This window comes from Callospermophilus lateralis, chromosome 1 (genome assembly GCF_048772815.1).
Source record: "Callospermophilus lateralis isolate mCalLat2 chromosome 1, mCalLat2.hap1, whole genome shotgun sequence".
Classification (NCBI taxonomy): Eukaryota; Metazoa; Chordata; class Mammalia; order Rodentia; family Sciuridae; genus Callospermophilus; species Callospermophilus lateralis.
Genome location: NC_135305.1, coordinates 20,691,578 through 20,713,293, shown reverse-complemented (window position 1 = coordinate 20,713,293; position 21,716 = coordinate 20,691,578). Strand labels below are relative to the sequence as shown.

General features: G+C 34.1%; 1 protein-coding gene across 1 annotated transcript in view; it reads left to right on the top strand.

The window, feature by feature from the left end:
- Positions 1 to 21,716, top strand: part of Exoc4 (exocyst complex component 4) — a 787,478-nt gene that overhangs the window by 366,664 nt on the left and 399,098 nt on the right. The gene's annotated exons all lie outside the window — the stretch shown is intronic.

Sequence of the window (21,716 nt, the reverse complement as noted above, 5' to 3'; positions counted from 1 at the left end):
ATTGCAACATAATCCATGTGGCCCACAAAGCTTAAAATATTCACTCTTTGGCTCTTTACAGGAAAAAAATTGCTGACCCATAATCAGTCTTTCTTATTTACATTAATGATTCCTTGTCTTTTGAGAATTGGCAGGTCTCTGAATGAATATAATTTCAAAAACTGAAAGATATTATAGCAGTTAGATACATGATTTTGAATAGGGTATGGTGGTTCATGCCTATAATTCTAGCTGCTTCAGCTACACCCCCAGACTTATAGTTTGGGACAGTAGGATCACAAGTTTGAAGTCAGTCTCAGCAATCTAGTCGCATTCTATCTCAAAATGAAATTCAGAGAGGACTTTGTAGCTCAGTGATAGAGCACTCTGGGTTTAATCCCCAGAGTGGAAGGGAAAAAAGAAAGACAAAAAGATAATTTTGTGACTTACGTGAAACTATTGTAAGTCTTAGTTAAGTATAATGCTATGATTATAGGAAAACAACAAAAACAACAATTCATGATGCTTCCATTAAGAAAATTTCTAAGCCTGCAACATCTTTAAAAAGGTACTTTTCAGTGTGATGGTGGGTGGCATGGGCAGTTGTTCAATGGATACAAAATTTGTTTTGTTTTGAAAAGTTTTTATTGATGTGTTAGATAACAGTATGTATGCAGTAGTCAACAGTACTTTTCTGTAAACTTGAAGAAGATTAAGATGGTAAATTTAATATTTTTTAAATTAAACTTTTAACTGCTACATGAAAATATAAAAATTGTAACGAGACATTTCGATACATGAATACATTGTGTAATGTCAAAATCAGGTTAAACATGTCTGTCTCTTCAGTTATTATTTCTAAAAATCCTTCTACATTTTTGAAATGTATGATATGTAATTCTACTCTATAGACATGCCACCGGCAGTAGCACACCAGAACTTCCTTCTCTGTAATTTACTTTCCACCGTTGATCAACCTCTCCCATCCTTTCCTATATGGTATTCTTCCCAGCCCTTGGTATCCACCACTCTACTCTGAGCTTCTACAAGATAGACATTTTTTTTACTCCACATGAGTAACATTATGCAGTATATGTCTTTCTGGGCATAGCTTGTTTCCGTTAATACGGATACCTCCAGTTCCATCCATATTCTCACAAATGATAGGATTTCATCCTTTGTATTGCCAAATAGTGTTCCATTGTGTATACATGCCATACTTTCTTTATCCATTCATTAGTTGATGAATACATGGGCTATATCCATTTCTTGATATTGTGTATAGTGCTACAATGAATTTGGGAATATAGATGTCTCTACAACATACTGATTCAATTTCCTTAGAAATTCTAATAATGGGATTCTTGGACCATATGACACTTCTAATTTTAATATTTTGAAGATTCTCTATGAGAGTACTAATGACTTTCCCAACAATGTAAATATAGTAGTTAACACTACTGTACACTTAAAAATATTAAGATGGTAACTTTACTGTTACATGTTTGCGATCACAATTTAGAAATGGAATTTTTGGATGTAGATAACTAATATAATTTTATTTGTATGTTTTCTCTGTAAAGAACCATTATATACTTTGCTTTATTTTCATATAAAAGAATAGGAACTTGTGGGTTCACTAAAAGTTAAGTATATTTCACAATAACACATTAACCTTCTAAGATAACTCCTGTGACATTTAAGGCATTTGGAAGAACAGTTAAATGAAAGCTACTGAATTGGGCAGTTCAGTACTGGAACTTTCTACTTTCTCATTAAACAAGATAGTGAATTGATACCCTTATGAGTATTTAAATTCAAATCTTTTATTTAGGTAACCATTGTTTTCCATGAGATTACCTTCCCTTGTTAGTTTTGAATATAAAAACATAAATGTATAAATTAAAATAAGAAATACCACTCTCATACATGAAAAAATTAATGATATTTAAGAAATCTGTTGTAACAAACATTGTAGCAAGTAAGTTTATTTAAAATTACAGGATTAAGACAATTATGACTTTCTCCATTGGTTTAGTTAATAGAGTGTGTGTATACACACACACACACACACACACACACACACACACACACACATTTATAATAGATATATTAGAACATGCAAAATTTCCCTTAGATGGTGCTGTTCATGTATATTAACTAACTTTGGTAGTTAGTATTCACTCTTTTCTGCAGTTACAATTGATTTCTACTTAGTGTTTTTAATTGTTAGGAAAATGAGAAAACACTTTTATCATTGTAGGCATCTTCTAAACTTAATGCCATAATTTACTGCTATAATTTGAATAAATAGAATCCTTATGCTTACATCTGTTTCATGTATATAAGTAACCCTATGGAGGCTATTTAGTGGTGTTGCCAATAACTGTTTTTGAAGAGCTTTTTCTTATAGAATGTTTTTAACATAAAGTAACTGAAAAATATGTTATACTGTTTTTCACATTTAAAAGAAGACTGATAGAGTTTAATGTATTATAGTTTTTGACAGTCTTTTTTTAGTGTAATATTTATGTTACTTTGGTAGAGAGTTGTTGCGAGACTTGATAGTACTCCCACTGGTCTACTTATTTGGTTTCTACTTTCATTCAGAATTTTAATTTATTATTGATAATAACTAGAGGAGATTTGTTGCATGATATAAATAGTATATCATTCATTGTTTCTCTATATATCTTTTGATGGAATTGATAGGTATATCATGTGGCCTGTAAGTTAATTCTTTGATCAGTAGATGATGATTATAGACTTTAAATTAGCCCTTGACACAAATTTCAACTTACTTCAACTTATTTCTCAAACCAATTAAAGAATTTCATTATAGAATACTGGGCTTGTGGAATTTCAAACCATAGGCTTTTAGTATTCTTGTACTTTTTAACTTTAATTTATATACTTCAGCCTTTGCTTTATTTGGATTTATCACTTCTTAAGACTAGAATTTAAATTTTTGTCATTAGAAGAATCAATGTGCATTATTATCATAATGTATTTCATTATTGCTTTTATCATTTAAAAGTTTTCTCATTTTTTCTTTTGTCATTCATTTACTCATTAGCACAAATGTTTATTGATTACTTATACTGTATATTTTCCCTTCTCCAAGTTAGTTGTGAACTCCCAACTGAAAAAAGTTATTCTTATTTTTGTGCAATTATTTAAATAAAATTGTGCTGTTATGTTTTGGAATTCTCATTGCTTTTTTCCCATGCTAGTTGAAAGTAAATGGGATTTAGCATTCTGTTGTTTGGCAGAAAATCTGGCATATTGGAGGGCAATGCAGAAGAATGGAAAAGTGGGTGGGGGAAGAAGAAGACCTGAAATTAAAAATGAAAACCACAACAACGTATCTTGGTTCAGATGGAGGCGACTTCACTTCTGTTTTACTTAGTGTTTTTTTTAAACGGGACTCTGATTCAAACAAGAAATCCTAGAAACAAATTGTAAAATGATATTCTTCTCTACAAAGTACTCACTTGGTAGTTTGCATAAGTGGCAAAAATTAAGAAGCCTGAAACACCAGATATTGGAAGGGACATGAATTAATGGGAAGTCTTATGCCTGTGAGAGATCATGAATCACTACAGCCTTTCCCAAAAGAGTTTTGCCATATGTGAAATGACATATCCTGTTACCCTTACTATTACCTCACTCCTAATGCTATTCTTCAATGTGTTTCTGCTTGTATCAATTGATTCATATTATTTTCCCATCCCAACCAGCCACACTCTTCTTCTAATTGATCTTAACAAATTATTTTTTACTTAGAATTTACATCATAATTCAGTACTTCAGAAGGAACTTTTTATGAATTTGCTTTTATCACAAGTTAACACCTGTTTATTTAAATTTACATCATTACCTCCTTGGAATATTTGAGTGAAATCAACTAGTTTTCGCTGGAAGGGAGAGACATTTCCTTTTCTAGTCTTTCCCCTTTTCTAGCCTCACTGGCTTTCTGTCTTCCTAACATTGTGCATATCGCTTTCTAAACATCATTCATTAAGAAAGCTCTTTTCATAATTTTCATTCTGCTGGCAGTGCAGTCTTTGAAGCCTGGAGTATTTTCTGTATGAAACCCTCTGAACCATCCTGCTGTGAACACTACACAGCAGTTCCCATTACACTCTTTTGTAGATTCCTAGCAGTCCTGCGCGCTCCCTTCTCTTAACGTCATACTACAATGTCCTCAATCCTGGTAGTTTTGTAGCTTATTTTTGTTTTGCCCTCATAACCCCCTGCAGTCTCATCATTACAGGATTTCATAGGATGTTGGAGGCAAATGAACTCACTTCCAATTTCTTCTTTCCCCTTTAAGTCTGCTGATTCTTTTACTTGTTTATTTCATGTTTTTATTGCTATTTTCTTTCTGGCCAGTCTTGGTTCTTAGAAAGATGGATTGTAGTATTTTTTTTTTTCTTGCTGTACTGTTCGTCTACTAAGACTGTGTGTGTAAATAAACCCTTAATGAATGCTTGTGATGACAGTGGCCATCTAATCAATTTTTCCTCCTGTAGGTCCAAATGAAAAGAACTATATTAAAACAGATAAATTTCTAGCCATGCCCAGGTAAATTCTAAAATACTGTGGGATAGATATGATGACTAATGCCTTTTTTGCCCACCACATGTTTTTCAGCTTTCTGTGGAAACTTTCAAGAGAAATAAGTAGATTGATTTTGATAAGTGGAATTTATTTTATGAGCCTGAAGGAAGATAATGTTGAAATTTAATGTTTTTGAACCTGAAAGAAGATAATGTTGAAATCTGAATGGCATATTTCCCTTATTTTGTGTAGGTCCAACTTATATTTTGATGTTTTTGGAAAACTACTATTTCTGAATAATAACATTGTGGTAATTATTCACCATAATCTAGATATAAATGAACATTTGTCAATGAAGTCCATTTTATTGATGTTTCAACCACAGTTTATCACAATGACACTTTTTAAATTGGTAATAGTGATCATTTCAGGATAATGATTCCTTGTGGAATTTTGGAGTTGAATGGTCAGAATTTAATTTTTTATTTGTTTTTTCATTCATTTTTCATTGTTTTCTAAAAACCTAAAGTGAGATAAAACATATTGTGCCTTAGATTTGTTATTGCAGTTCCTTCATATAGTAAAACATGGTGAGAGCAAAAACATTTCCTTCATAAATTAAATGCTTACAGCATTGAACTAAAGTATGCTTTTTTTTTTTTTTTCTTTAATGAGAAACAAGGTACACTGGTAACAGTGTTTCTAAATGAAAACAAAGTTCTAGCTGGCTGCAGTTACATATGAGGTCGGTAGTGCACACCTATAATCCCAGTGACTAGGAGGCTAGAGCAGGAGAGTCTCAAGTTCAAGGGCATCCTTAGCAACTCAGCAGGCTGCCTTCTGAAAAACATAAAGGTCTTGGGTTGTACTTCAGTGGTTAAGTGCCCCTGTCTTCAAACCCCTGTACCAGGGGGGGAAAATCCTATCCTTGACTCTGTCACATCTACTCTCTCATAAGGGGAATCATTAAAAAAAAAAAAAAAAAAAAAAAAAAAAAGTGCAGGCATTTAATGTAGTCCACCAGGGCTTTAGAAACAGAATTCCAAGTCCTAATTAGCTTGGACATGAGTCACGCAGGAAGACACAGAATCCAAGGAGTCCTCACTTGGTCCCTTATCTGTGTCTGGGAGGGAGAGAGCTCCCTGATATTGTTTCCTCTTCTCATGGGCACATGAGCCCTTTTGGATCAGGTCCAGCCCTCCTGATCTCAGTTGACCTTAATTCTTTTCTACATAAACATTACTTTCTTCACATGTTAGTTTTTACATTTAAAACCAATTCAGGAAATTAATGTAGTCAATGAAAGTGTCTTATGGGATGGATGGGAGTCAACACATTCTAATCTTTGATATTGGCCAAGTCACTTGTGATTCTTCATTTTCCTTATATGTACAGCAAGGAGTTGATTGGCCTGCGTGTTGCTTTCTACCTTTCAATTTTTATGATTTCGTGACCAGGAAATGCTTTTATAATATTTAGGGATTCTAAAACACTTACATTTCAAAAGATCAAGTGACAACTGGAGTCTGCCATGTGTGTTTCTTTTGCTTCTTTGCTTCAACCAGCTTTTATGAATATTTTACTCTTCACAGTAATGAGGACTTTCTTATATGAAATATGCTTCCTATGAGACAGCTGACGAAAAATTGTTTGCATTTTTTGTTGGGCGTATTTGCAGAGACCACAAGCTGGAGACATGGGGATGATGAGGGTATTCAGAGTTGTGAAAATGTTACTGATGTACACTGTATTAGATGCAGCTTGAATATTGAATACCTGACCATGAGCATTTTTACTGTTATCATCAGCCATACTTCATTAATGTCAAGTAATAATTAATGTCTTCCTGGGGACAACAAAAGTAAAGTACTTCCTGGTCAGTGAGGAATGCACTGGCATCTGGGTCAGTGAAAAGATGAAAGTTTCTTCACTTAGATTTTTATTGATGGACAGTATATCTTCTGGTTGGCTGTGTACTTTCTTAAATCAAGCAACAGTAAAGGCAAGAAGTAGTTGTTATTGTATTGTCTGATGTATAGAGAAGAACAACTTCATATCGGATAGAGTAACTACCAGTTGGCAATGGTACAGGGAACCATTTCAAAAACTGTGGTCCTTTTATGCAATTGCTTTGAAATTAAAAAATAAATAAATAGAAGGGAGACCAATGGAGTAAAGGAAGAGGATAGGGAAGGGATAAGGGAGGGACGGGGGAATGAAATGGAACACAAATTGTGATATAAGCACATGAATATGCCACAATGAATGGTACATATATATTTATTCCATATTTTTATAATGTTCTAATAAAAACATTTATTAAAAGTTAGTTGTAGAAAGGAAAAAAAGAAATGCCTGTGATGGTTAGGAGGGAGTAGAAATTAGGACAGGAAGTAGCTGACAGCAGACATAGAACAAAGAAAAGCTCCAAGAATAATAATTCCATTAACATAGTAAGTTATGTTTCTCCAAAATAATATTCTAGAGTAGATGACAATTGTGATTAACTTTACTTCATACTGTTTCTTTTACTACAGTACTTACAATATCACATTGCCAATGCTGCCAGGTCAAAGGCACATAAAATTAAATTATAATTAAGTAAAAGAAAAATTCACTCACTCACCCAGTATCAAAATCTATTGAGAATTTTGTAGCTAATCTTCAGCTAATGATTACCAACTCTCTGCCTCATGGAATTTAGTCTAGTGGAAAAATCACACAATGAAGAAATAAACTAGTACATGTGGAGAAGGTATGGAGTAGTGATAGTTTTATGAAGAACAACAGAGAAAGGAATTTGATAGTGACTGTAGGGACTGGTGTTGGGGGTAGGGACACTATTTTAGGATGAACTGGGATGTTCTAAAATACAGCATTTGGTTAGACCTAAAAATGAAGTGAGAGAGGAAGCTGTATGAGTAAATGGGGCAGAATGACTTGGCCATGGGAAATGGTAAGTATAAAGGAAGAAGACACACATTTTCAAAGAACAGTGAAAAGACTGATGTGAATAGGGGTGTAGTCTAGAAGGGCTCATGTTGGAGGACATGGGTAGAACTGTACTCAGGGTGGTCTAGATGAAAATGGTCTTCTCTTTGCTTAAACAGGAAGATATTTGGATTTACAAGAAATTTTGGCACTGCTTCTCAAATTCCCAAAGATTTTGATGGCATAGAGAAAGCCTGATAATACTGGCTGTCCGGAGAAATTAATTCAGAAGACTTTATCTTGCTGGATTTGAGATATGCAGGAATCTCTGTTTTTAATGGTGAAGTCATTGTCACTACCCCTTTTATTATAGTGAAAATGCTCCATCCTCTCAAGAATTCTATATCCCAAAATAGAATATATAATTTGATAAAGACCACTTTGGCATTATTAGCCAATGATATTGGGCAAATATGAGATTAGACTAGCAGAGTGGTTTTTTAAAAATTTTTATTTGTTCTTTTTAGTTATACATGACAGTAGAATTTATTTTGACATGTGCAAACTTGGAGTATAACTTCCCGTTTTTGTGATTGTACATGATGTGGAGTTAATGATATGGAGTTAACACTGGTTGTGTCTTCATATATAAACATAGAAATGATATGTCTGATTCATTCTACTGTCATTCCCATTCCCATGCACCCTTCCTCCCCCCTCCAATCTAGTGTACTTCCACTCCTCCCTCCCCTGACCCCCACCTATTGAGAGTCAGCATCTGTATATCAGAGAGAACAATCAGCCTTTGGTTTGTTTTTGGAGATTGACTTATTTCATTTAATATGATAGTCTCCAGATCCATTCATTTACTGGCAAATGGCATAACTTCATTTATCTTTATGGCTGAGTAATATTCCGTCGTGTATGTATACCACATTTTCTATATCCATTCATATGTTGGAGGGTACCTAGGTTGGTTCCATACCTAGCTATTGTAAATTAGCTAGCAGAGTGTTATTAGGGAGTAATCCTATATGGTATTTCAAATATCTGAGTTTTTGAAGAGTATTTGTAACTGCAATATAAGTTATTGTTTTCTCCTCGAAAAGGTATGGTATGGCAGGCTGCATTGCAGAAAGCCTGGTTTGTTTTTGAATTTCTGTAATAAGCTTTGCAACAAATTTATCAAATATGTGAGTCTAAACCTGATCTAGCACAAAATGTGTTATCAACATTTTTTTTTTTTTTTGGCATTCTTAACTTGATGAAGGAATTTGGAAAGATTGTTTTAGGTCTTCAAAACTCCAAATCTGTATTCCTGAACATTCTAGGTTTCTGCCCTTTTTGATGTTTTCTTTTCCAATCCTTTTTTAACACTGTTTAGTGAAGAGATAGAACAGAGGTTCAGGTGTAAGTTCAATGTGACTGGGATACCCACTAGTTCTTAAGCAGTATGTTGTAGGAGTGCTTACTAAATATTTTGTTATATGATATGCATAAAATATGAAGAAAAATAATTTGTCTTTAGCAATGACATTAAAATAGATTAGTTTGTCTTTCAGACCTAAAGATAGTACAGTAGTTCCCCTTCATCCACAAGAGACACATTCAAGACACTCAGTGGATGCCTGAAACCACAAATAGTACTCAACTCTAAATATACTATGTTTCCTATGATACACATCTATGATAAGGTTTAATTTATAAGCTATGTGGAGCAATGATTGACAACAACTGCTAATAAAATGGAGTAACTACTTCAGTATAATGTAATAAAAGTATGAAGAACCTATGAATTATTTACCATTAAATGGAATTTACCATTTATTTTTGGAATACTGTTGACTGTAGGTAACTGAATCCATTGAAATGGAAACTACAGATAAGGGGAACTACTCTAGAGTACTTTTATATCTTTTTTTCCTTTATTGTAAATAACTAAGAAGTATGTCATAGGATAAAATATAGAATTATAAGTATGTTTTTAGAAATTTACTATTTTACAGCTTTGATCCTAAATTACTACCCTTTGTAACTTAGAATAATTTCTTTTGTACTGATTTGTTAGAAACTGAGATACTTTTTCCTTTTACATTTTTTCTCTCTCATTACTATTGCATTTGAAAGCTGGTGGTTGAATGAAGTATCTTTTGCCTTGTTCTTTCATGAATCATGGAAGCGTCTTCCAACATTATAAAACCTTTGTGATAGAAGAAACCCTGCTTTGAAATAGTTCTTAGCCTTTTACTTCATTTCTGTTGAATTTTTTTCACTTTTATTTAGACAGTAGATAGTAGCCTTTGGATCATTCCTTGATATTTTGTGTGTGTGTCTTTGAAAGGAAGATTTAGTTTGAATACTTACATTAAACTTAAAAATCAAATTTTGAAATAAGTCTTTCTTAGTTCCTTTCTTAGTATTTTTATCTTTGAAAAATACAGATGAGTTCTCCTTCCTATGTCAGTTTGATGTGTGCATTGATGTATTAGAATGTTTTCCTTAGTATTCACAGGTAGGTGATATTTTTATACAGGTACATGTTTGTTCTTAATGAGCTAAAGCTTATATAGACATTTTGAAAGATGTTGGTGATTAGATAGTCTAGCAAATAACATTGTGGATCATACATTATTCATGCATGGAAGGAAATGTGGCCACCTTGTTGAATTTTTATCAAACACAACCTTTATTTTTTTTCCTGTTCTCAGAATTATGACAAATATTGCTATGTTTTCAGACAGTCTGACCTACAAGGCCTGTGAAGCTTTGATTGGTGGTATATTTAGATTCCAAAGTTCACATTTATGTAACTGCTTTCAAATTTATATTACCAATGTTAGATGCTTTTATTCTTCAAACTAACTTTTGGAGATTATATAAGTGTTTTATTCTAGTCCTTTTTTTCACATTGGATTATCAAAAAGTGTTTTAAGATGTAGCTAAACATTGATTGTGACTAACATTCTTGAGGGAAGTTGAAAGACAGTCAAGGCTCTAACCCACTTATATATGCACATTTCAACAATCTCAAAAGAAGTTAAGACATGCCTGCTTGGTTGGCAGAAAAGTATAGGTCATTTCTTATGAGAAATGATAAGAAAATTGGAAATGTTAGTGAAGTTTTGACGATTTGGTGTCTATTTCCAAATATATAAGAGCTATCATTTAAAAGAGATAAAACAGTTTTTTTCCCTTTGTTGCTTCATAAACCTGGATTAGAACTAATTGAATGTTAAAGAAATGTGATTCTACATAATGAGACTATGTGCTAAATAATGATAATTTTCTAATGAATATGGCAACAGAAATAGGATAGCTTTCCTTGGATGGCAGTACTCTGAGATGCTTAATTAACCAGAAGCTGAGTTCAGGTTGCAGTTACCTGGATGCTGAGCTGTCAGGTCTACATTCTTTCATGCTATGACTGTGCAACTTCAAAGCTATAGATAGATCTATTTCTTTCAGTCTTATTTTCTCAGGTTACTTTTTTGTCTTCATGTTAATACTGGTGATTATCCTTGGCAGCAACAAGAAATTATAGTTGCCTGTTTGGACTGCTTTTGTTTTGCCCTTTCTTCTTCCTGATGTGTACCAAGAAGGAAACTCATGCCATGACTCAATCTGGAGCACTTTTTAGAGAAACTACACCTCCACCACCACATAGCTCTATTCTCTTTCTTTTTGCCCTCTCTACTCCTGTTTTGTATTCTTCTCCTGTGCCAGTAACTAGTTCATATAACTTAACTTTTTCAGTGACCCTCAAAGGCAAAAAGAAATCTTCCTTTCTTTTGCTGTAAAAGCTAAAAATGGGCCCAAAGTGTACTTTAAATAAACCTAAAATCATCATGACTTTACTGCTGTGACTTTGACCTAGATTTTAGCAGATATTTTAGATAGAGGTTTTCTTAACTTTTTCAATTAAATTTCATCACTATCAATTAACATTATTGGAGATTTACATATAAGAGACAGTAGAAAAGATTATTGTCAGTTACAAAAATGCTTACATGGTTGGTTACTGCTGTTTATGTATTCTGAACATGTATTTATCTTTTGGACTGCAGTAGCCAAAATATGCTTATGCAGCATTCAATGAAATATATTTATGTCCAGTCACAGGCCCATTTACATCTGATTTTGAAATCTAAATTGATAATGTAATTTGGTATCAATAATAATATAGGCATACCCAGAGGAAAATATATAGTTTCTCCCTTTAATAACTTATACTCCTTTGGATATTAGATATGCATTATATCTTCGTACAGTTTGTAAAATTATTTTACCATTCCCCTTGCTCCTCAGAGCTCAGACACACACATATTCCTGTTTTTTTTGTTCTCTTGTTTCTGCCTTGTAGACTTTATTAATATGTCTTAGACTTTATTCCTATGGCTTCTGTATACTGTCAAGTCTCTTTCTTGATTGTTTTGAAATTTTTGACCTTGATTAACTGTTTGAACATTTAATCATTAATATTGCCTACATTTTTTAATGTGTATAATAGCTTGTTCTCCATTGTCATAACAAAATGTCTGAGAATGAGTAATATGTGAAGAAAAGGGACTTTCAGATTTTATTTAACAAGAAAGAATGAAAAGTTCTTTGATTCAAGCAAGAGATGAGAAAGCAGTTACTTATAGAAGAATAGATGTATTTTTAGTTTAGTTGTTAATTACCTCCATCTCATTTTCTGGTAAGAGTGGTTCCAAGTGGTTTTGAACTTAGAAACTCTGAGTGTTCTCTCTTTTGTTTTGCACTTGAAATAAATACTGAAGTTTTTGATGTCCCAAAGTAGTTTTCATTAGTTATAGAAGAACAGTAATTATTAGACTATTACTGTTTTTTAAATTTAATGAGAATTCTTTAAAGCCTATTCCTATAAGACACCACAGTGTAAATAGGTAAGCAAGTATTCAATAATATTTTAAAACTATACAGTGCTAGTAATTTTCTAGTATACTACTTTTTAGAGAAGGAACATGGAAATATACTCTATTAGACTCAGAGTGCAGTGTCATAAATTTTTCTCTTATGTTTTTATTTGTACATCATTTTATACATATCAGATTCTATAAATGTTTAAAGCTAAAATAATTTTTCATTTTTATTGAGATGATATACATCAAATGTTTTACATATATATTCGTATATTTTATGAATTTTTACATTAGTATAATGTGTCTTCTTTGTGCAACATGATGTCTGTGTTGTCTATATTATTATAAATGTTAGCAGTACTTGGTTTGTCATTGTGTGAGTACATTACTGAAATTTACAGTTGTAAAAACAAAATTCTCAATCATCATTTTGAAATATATGAGAATATTTAGCATTTTATGGTACTAAAATCTGCATGCAATTTAAACTTCTTCAAAATAACTTCTTAGAAATTTTTTTCATTTCCTATCATGCCTGGCCAAAGATCCTCTCAGGCTAGTAAGAGACCTTGGTTATTGGGACAGTGCCTGTTGGGCAATGGGCCAGGGATCCAGAGTCAGATTCTGTACATTACACAGTGTCATAAGCCTGGTTGTAAAAATCAGGGAAGGGGATGGAATTGTGGCTCAGTGGTTGAGCGCTCGCCTAGCACGTGCAAGGCCTTGGGTTGGATCCTCAGCACCACTTAAAAATGGATAGATGAAATGAAGATATTGTGCCCAGTTATAACTAAAAAATGAATGTTAAAAAAAATTTTTTAAAAGTCAGGGAAGTTAAAATTAAATGAGTCTTTATATCCTAGACTTTGGGGTTTATGCATCAACCGATGAAAAAATAATTAACAAGTAGCATCATTTGCCAGTTTATTTAAAGAAAAAGAATTTTGACACCAAAAAAAAAAAAGTGATACTATTTCAGCATTAAATAGTTTTTCAAAGAGAGAAGGTAGACAACTTTAAATCAACATTCTTAAGTAAACATTAATGTACAAACTACTTTGGGGAATGAATTCAGTCCAAAGTAGAGGTGAGACGCTTGAGAAGAAGGATTAGCTGAAAGCCAGTTAGTGGGAAAAATATTATAGGAAGCAATGAGAAGCCATGGGCCCATTTGACAATTCATAGTGAGAAAAAAAAATCACATTTCTTGACTATGTTTTAGTCAATAAAATGGTCTGGTTGGTCCATCATAGCAGTTCAGTAAAAAACAAACAAAACACACACACACACACACACACACACACACTCACACACACACACAAACCATTTTCTGTAAATGAACAAATGACTCATAGGTAGGTAGTGGATCAATTTCAAAAGTGCAAGGTGAACTTGACAGATATTGAATACTCTTTCAGTATGTCTTTGAAATCTTGCATTTTAATTCTTGCCAATTATAAAATATGTGTTTTTAATCTCTTATAGTGTCCTAGGTCCATTTATTCATCACCTTCACTCTAGCTTAATGGCTATTACAATGAAATATGTCCTGTAGTCATATTTGTCATAAGCACTTTATTTTCAGTGTTTCAGTACATCTGTGGGCTCTCCTGGTGGCCAGTAGGATTACAAGCTAGCCATATGAAGGACTCTCACTCTGTCCTGTGTATTCAGAGTGTTAGCATCAGTGAAACCTTCCGTATCTTATTTGCATATTTTGCTTTTGCTTTTTACATCCATGTGAGGTATGGTGGGAAAATGTTTAAAAAGAGTGGATATAAGAGTAGCAAAGAAAATTGTCTGGAAAAAAAAAAAGCAGCCCCTAAATCTATTCTTTAGAATGAAATTAGAAATGCTTAGAGAGGTGCATCGATGCTCAGAAATGCCTCTCATTGAATCTATACTTCTTTCTTATTTTGAAGCTTTTAAGAAAATTGAAATGAGGATTTCAGTAAAAAATAAAAAGGACCCAATATCATCCTCTGAAAGGTGGAGGTCCATCTGCTATATAAGCCTTAACTCTTTACATTCTCTTTCAAAGCATTCTTGATTGATGTGTTGATTTTCGAGATGCAACACTGACATCCAATGGAAGTTGACTGTACTTTAAGTAAACTGAATGGGGGTGGGGGGGGGTTCTTTAATTTGGTCCTATTTTTTCTGCTGTTTTGTTTTTCATTGTTCCATTCCCTTTCCCCCCATATTCATCATGAACTTAATACATATATCAGATCCTTGCCGATCCTTGCCATGCCTTTGTGGAGCTTACGTTTCTAATTAGAATGTGGTCATTTGATTATAAAAATACAAGTCATAACAAGGAAGTCCGTTATTCTGAGTGCTGCATTTCCTCCATTTTCTTTTTTACTATGGAATGTTATTTGTTGTAGAGATAGCTCTCTTTTTGTGGCCTTTTATTTTTTCAGATTAATTCTATCTCTAGTCTTAATCCTACTTTCTTTCATCCCATTTGGAATCTAGGCCCAAAAAAGCTTGGAGTCCAACTAGAATACTCTTGTTCCTAATACCCCACACATCCAGGGTCACCAATGTCTTCTGATTTGACTTAATAAATGTCTCAAATTTATAACCTTCTTTCTATACCTGTTGGCATTGCTTTAAGTCTCCTCACCTTCCTGATTTCTTTGCATTGTGCTAAGCGTGGACTTATCTACTTCATCTTCTATCCCTCTGCCGGAGGGATCATGCTACTTCCCTGCTTCATTGCAATTTCTTATTCCCTATTCATGGTGTCTGAATTCCTTATTGTGGAATAAAGGCCTAACCCTGATCTATGAACAGTGCTGTCAGGTCTCTCTTGTACATCCTTGACCTAAGATCCTTTCTTTCTTAGAACAGTCATGTTCTTATACATATTTTTCTTTTTCTACCAGAAATCTACTCACTGATATCAGTCTTCTGCCATTTAAAAAAAAAATATGTATGTGTGTGTGTGTGTGTGTGTGTGTGTGTGTGTGTATAGTTGAAAATGGACCTTTTTAAATTTATTTTTATTTGGTGCTGAGGATCAAACCCAGTGCCTCACATATGCAAGGCAAGTGCTCTACCACGGAGCCCCAATCCCCTCTTCTGCCCTTTTTTTATTATATGACATTTTATCCTTCAAGAATCAGCTTGTACATCTCCCCGTCTACTACTTTGTGAATGACTCCCACACACCTTTATGATCTATATTTAGAAATAAATGTGGGTTGCTTATTGTCTCCTTTTGAAAATTATTGTGATTTAGACATATTTTATACCATTTAGCACATTATCTTGAAATGATTCAAGATAGAACATAGGTCTTATTTTGAAAGGAATATATCTACCCCAAGTGAAAATATTAAGAAAGAAACCTCCTAATCAGGAGAAAATGGTAGCCTCTGTAATTACTAGTGATACTTGGGAAGAAGTTAGAAGAATAGGGATGAAAAAGTAGTTGGAATGTATTCAAACTCAATATTTTTGTTTGGAAAGTGGAGTTGGGAGATGGAAAAGGAGTGACTGTAAAGGAGAGTAGAACTTCTAGATAACTGATGTAAGCCAGATGGGCTGATGATACTCATTTAAGGGGAACAATCAAATATTGCATTGGATGATGGTGGAATGGAGGGCCTTCAGAAATCCCTTAAGCTTGAACACAGGGATTCTGGCAATAAAACAAAGCAAAAGGATGAGTGGGTAAGAGGATGGGAAGAGGATGGCTAAGAAGAAAGTTAAAGATTCTGAAATGGATGGATCACAGGGATGTTAGAACTGAGATCTATATTTTATAGGGCTGTCTATCTAAAGGAATTGATTATACAAATTATATTACATTGCCGCAGTCTCTGGCTGGGCACAAATCACGAGTCTCCACATAGCTTGTAGATTCAAACAGCAATTCTTTATTCCCGAACTCACACCGGCCGTCTACAAACACGTTCTGGGGGAATCCATGTTCTCTGCCCAAATCCACTACTCTGCCCAAATCCACTTCTGCTGGGCTTCTGTCTCCCAAAATATACTGTCTGACCCTAAGCACTCAAGAGGAACTCAGCAGCAGGATACGCCCTATTCTAAAGGGGGAACACCCTAATCTCCTATTATGCTAAACTGCCCTATTCTAAAGGGGGAACACCCTAATCTCCTATTATGCTAAACTGCCCTATTCTAAAGGGGGAACACCCTAAACACGGATCCTGCCCTGGTCCTTGAGCAAGGTCACCTTTCAGAAGTCCTTCCACTAGACAGCATGGGAGTAAGCTGGCAAGGAATTTGTCATACCTACTTGGCTGATGGCTCCCAGCATTACATGAATATAACATTATTTGTTATACTATCTATATTTGTGGATTCATGATAAGAATTGTATATTTATTTTATGGTTAAAAAAAGAAAGTCAAAAAGAGGGGCCAGCCTATGAGAGGAGGATCTACCAGAATACAAAAAATAAGGATTGTATTAATAAGATCATGATACTTTCTTAAATGTATTAAATGTATAGTAACAAAGAATACCTAACACGTAAATAGCAATTTGTAAAATACTTCCAAGGTTGATCCTCATAACAACTCTTAGAAGTAGTTTTAAGGAGTCATACTATTGTCCCTAATTTCATGGATACACGTGAACATTCAGTTTCCTCTTTGAAGGACTACAGTGTTGGAAGCAGGTCTTAGTCCTGAAGATCCGCTTCTAGATACAGGGTTTTCTGCAGTGTGCTGAATTTAGAGCCTGGGGTGAAGCTGGACTATCTTCGGGACTCCATGGAAGGTACCATAAAGTGATGCAGGAACCAGGCCACCACCTTGTGACTCATCTCACATCTCTGCTCTCAGAGTCTTTTTAAGGGAACAAGAAGGCAGGCTCCTTTCCTTTATTTCTCTGTCTTCTTCCTATAGAAGAAGCCCTTGTAAATAGCTTGAAGTTCTGTAAACCACAGTGCTCTGTCATACTCATCCCTTTGTGAATGTGTTTTCTATCTACTTGATGCCTTTTTCCTCCTCCTTTGCCTGGTGAACTTCCACCTGTGTGTCAGCAGCATCTTATTGGAAAAACTTTCCAATATTTCTTTTACTCCCCCTTTATTCTCAGTGTCCTTTCCCCTTTCCTCTGTGCTCTAGTAAGACCTGGCATGGAATTATTATCTAGATGTGTGTTCTCACCCTTTCCTCCTTCATGAAGAAGATGCTGGGACCATTTTTTATTGGCTTTGCATTATACCTACAACTTCATTAATGTCAAGCTTGCTGTATGTTTTCAGTAAATATTTGGTGAGTGAATAAGTCGTGTGAATTTTTCCACAATGAGCAATACTGAATGGTTCTCACTGTCAAAAGCTTGATGCGACCAGGCAACTGGGTGTCAGGTGACCATTCACAGTTCATGCTTCAGGTTTCAAGTTCCCAGTGTTTGCCTTGGGATCCTTGAATCCTAAAATGGATTTACATTTTGTTCTCCTAGTTGTTGTTTTTGAGGCCCAAATAGGTAAATTACAAACATACATCTTCCAGTGTGTTTTGTGGTAAAGTTATTTGAGGAGAAGTGATTCTCATTTAGGTCATTGGAAAGAGGAGGAGGAAGCAGAGAGAGTTTCTTCAGGTGCTGTCTTCAGTGCTTTGTGTTTGCTGACAGGCACCAGTGTTTGATTTGAGATGATAGTCTGTAAACTCCTTAAGGTAGACTGTTAATTTCCCGTGACAGCACATGAAGCTTATCCTCGCCTCCCTCCCCACGCCCAGTGCATGTATCACAAAACCTTCTGACTGAGACATTTGTTTAACGTTGCCTGTCAGAGAAGGTACTACAGCAAGTCAGTCAGGTTTGGAGTTTGCAAACACACTTCCACCTTACTGAACATCACAAAGACTGTCAAAAATTTCATTTCCCTATATTTTATCTTCTTTCTTGAAGAAAAAACATTATAGGTGTAAATTTTTGAGGTATTTTGTTACAGACTTTGGAGCTCCTGCAAGAAGTTTTATGCAGTTTGAACTGGGCAGAGGAAGGAAGCCTGGCTGACACTTTTGAAATTCCCAGCAAGAGAACTTTATTTGAATATGAGAATTTTATAGTTTATTGCACTACTGGAGACTACATATTTTTCTCCAAAATATTAGCTATGTCTTATGCTCTAGTTTTTTTTTTTTTCAACCTCCTTTCTCTGAAAAGCAAAGTGTAAGCTTTTCTAAATAGTCTTGGTATTTATAAAATATCTTTTTTTTAATTTTTTTCAGTCTTCTGACCTTTTTCTACTAACCCCACTCTTAGAAAGTATGCACTTGAGCATTGGATGAAATGTATGTGTGTGTACTATTCATCTTTCAGATATAATTGTATTTGGTTGCTAATGAATAACCACCAGGAAAGAAACCGGTTGCACTTCAAAATATAATTAGGAACCCCAGCCCTGAAGAAGTTTCCATTTGGTTGTGACAAAGCCAGTTGAGTGGTGTGCCCTCTGCAGAGAGAAGGGGAATGCAATCAGGTAACCCCTCTATAATTTAAATGTATTAGCATATTCTAAGAAACCCTGGTATTTGAATGTCCCTAAGATAGTTCAAAGACTCTCCCCAACAAACATGGCTGAATTACTTGAGGGAACACATTAAGACAGCAGGCATGGTCCTTAATGGATCAACACTGTCTATACTCATTATCACAGCAAACTCCAGGAAGAGTATCACCAAAGCCATAAGGAATCAGATTATTGATGCAGTCCTAGTGATTTTGCTTGCATTGCTCACATCTAATTTACCACCAAATGTTTGACACCATGCAAACATGGAATTTCTAGAACATTAATATTGTTTCCTACTTGGACCTAGAAATGCTAATGAGCATGCATATTGAGTGCTTGTTGAATTATATATGAGGAAATAAAGAATAATTTGAATTTTGTATTACATATACAAAATAAATAATAGTTTTCAAATATTATGGTTTCTAGCAATGTTAGTGTAATATGCTGTGTAATTAATGGTCTAAGTATACATTCTGGGTTTCTTTTTTTCTTTTTCAGTCCTGAGGATCAAATCCAAATCTTCGTGAATGTCACTTTTGTAATCTGCTTTTGTGTTATTCAGGTCTCAATCAACTCAAATAAATAATAAGAGTAGCTAAAATGATTAAGCCCAAATTAGGTGCCCAAATATAAGTGCTTTGCATGTATTATCTAATTTTGTCTTTCCAACAGCTCTCTGTGGTACATACCATATCAACCCCATTGTAAAAAGGTTTAGAGAGAAAGTAGCTCCACTAAGATTACACTATTGTAAATGAAGGGGCTAGGATTAACCCTAGCCAGAAGGAACTAGGAATTCTAGCTCTTACTTTCTACTTCATAGTGCATGTGTGCTCCTTCATTCAAAAGTCTTAAAATCCCAGTTTTCCCAGGTTCTAGGATTCTTCCATGATGACTTTGATTGGACTGTTTAACTTTGTAATATCATCTTAACAGGAAACTTTGGGAATATTTTATAAATGTAATTCTAGTAGGTCACAAGAAACTATTTTTTGTTTAAAAAAATAAAATGAAAAGACATAATTATGACCAGCTTTGATTCTCAAAGACATTATAGGTCAGGTCTTGTCAATCACTGTGTCCTCTTAAAAATATATGAGCCAGGGGCTGGGGTTGTGGCTCAGTGGTAGAGCGCTCGCCTCGCACGTGCTAGACCCTGGGTTGGATCCTCAGCACCACATAAAAATAATAAACAAGTGAAATAAAGGTGTTGTGTCCAATTACAACTAAAAAATAAATATTTAAAAAATATATATATATATATATATATATATATATATATTAAATATTTATTATATATATATGCCAATTTAAAATACCATGGACTTAACTGGTTAATTTGGGTATAATTATTTGCATAACTTAAGGACTTTTATTATATAAATTTACTCAAGGTAAATTTTTAAACCTATTTAAAATAAAATTTATTTAAAAGAAATTTGTCTGCACAGATTAAGGATGTCTCTATTGCAGGAAAGGTGCACCTACTATTTTTAGAATAGAACATTGTAATTTTCCTATTAGGTTTGGTTCTTAGTATGGGGTGAAATGAAAACTTTCAAGCATCCCCTGCAGAGTGACTGAAGGACTATTTTCTTCATGAACATTCTCATTGTCATTATCTTCTGGGGATTGCACTTTCTCTATATTTTTTGACATTATATGATTTCTCAAATGATGTCTGACTTTTTAAGTCCTTCTTTTGCTGTGAAGTATGACAAATATGATATTGTAAATGTTTTAGTCTTTATGACTAAAATATGAATTTTTATGAATTGACTTTAAACACATATATCTGCCAATGTATAACATATTCCTTATTCCTTATTTTATATTAGGAAAATACAGTGGGATCCATAAAGGGAAGGAAGACAATTCTGACTCTCCTGGGCTATTTGTTGATGTCATCTTGCCAAACTTTAACCAGCGAGGAAGAATAGACACATCCTCGCTGTTTGAGTAAAAGTTTAGCACTTTGGACTCTGAATTTCATTAATTCTTATAATTCACTTACTTGTTCACTTCACATTTCTGCTTTTCTAAAATGACTGTGTGACAGCTGATTAAATATTTTGTTTGAGGAACACTTAAAAGCTAAAGTAAAACAATTCCAGAAAAGACTTATTAAAAGAAAAGCAGTGGACCTGTTTAATTTTTCTTACTCATTTCTCTTAATCTACCTATGTGTTCCCATTTAGTGCCTTAATATTGGGGAGAGAGAAATGAAGTGATTATTACCTTTGGTAGATTGTTATGAGAATGAAGTAGGCTTTTTTTTTTTTCTTTGTAGAAGCAAAGTCTCAGTTCATAAGTAAAAATCATTTGAAGCTTTTAAATGTAGTCGGATATTTTCTGGAGCTTATTATTTTGAAATAATATACTCTCCCCTTTTTCAAAGTACCATATTGCAAACTCTATAGTAATCTTTTTCTAACATTTGCCAAATTCCTTGAGGTTTCTTCTGGTTCTGTGAAATTTCTCTTCTCCAGGTATTCACAAAATCATTAAACAAGCTGAGGCTCATGATTACTTTTCCAGCACCTCTTTCCTTGCTTTTTATCTTTACATTTAGTGTTGTTTCATCTAGTTCTCAATATCTGTGGCAGGGTTCACAGCCCAGCCAACTGGAATGAATATAATCAGGAAGCATTTCACACCTGTCTCTGTAGCATCCTCTGCTAGCCCCTGCCAAGTGGGAAGCATGACTACTTCGTACCACCAAGGATCATTTACAACTCTTCCACTCTCTTTTTTGTTTCTGAAGATAGGAAGGAGTGGTGTGTGTCTGTTCAAAGTGGTTCTCTTGGTGTTTCTCCTGTAAACCTTACTAATTCTTTCATTTACCACCCTCTGTC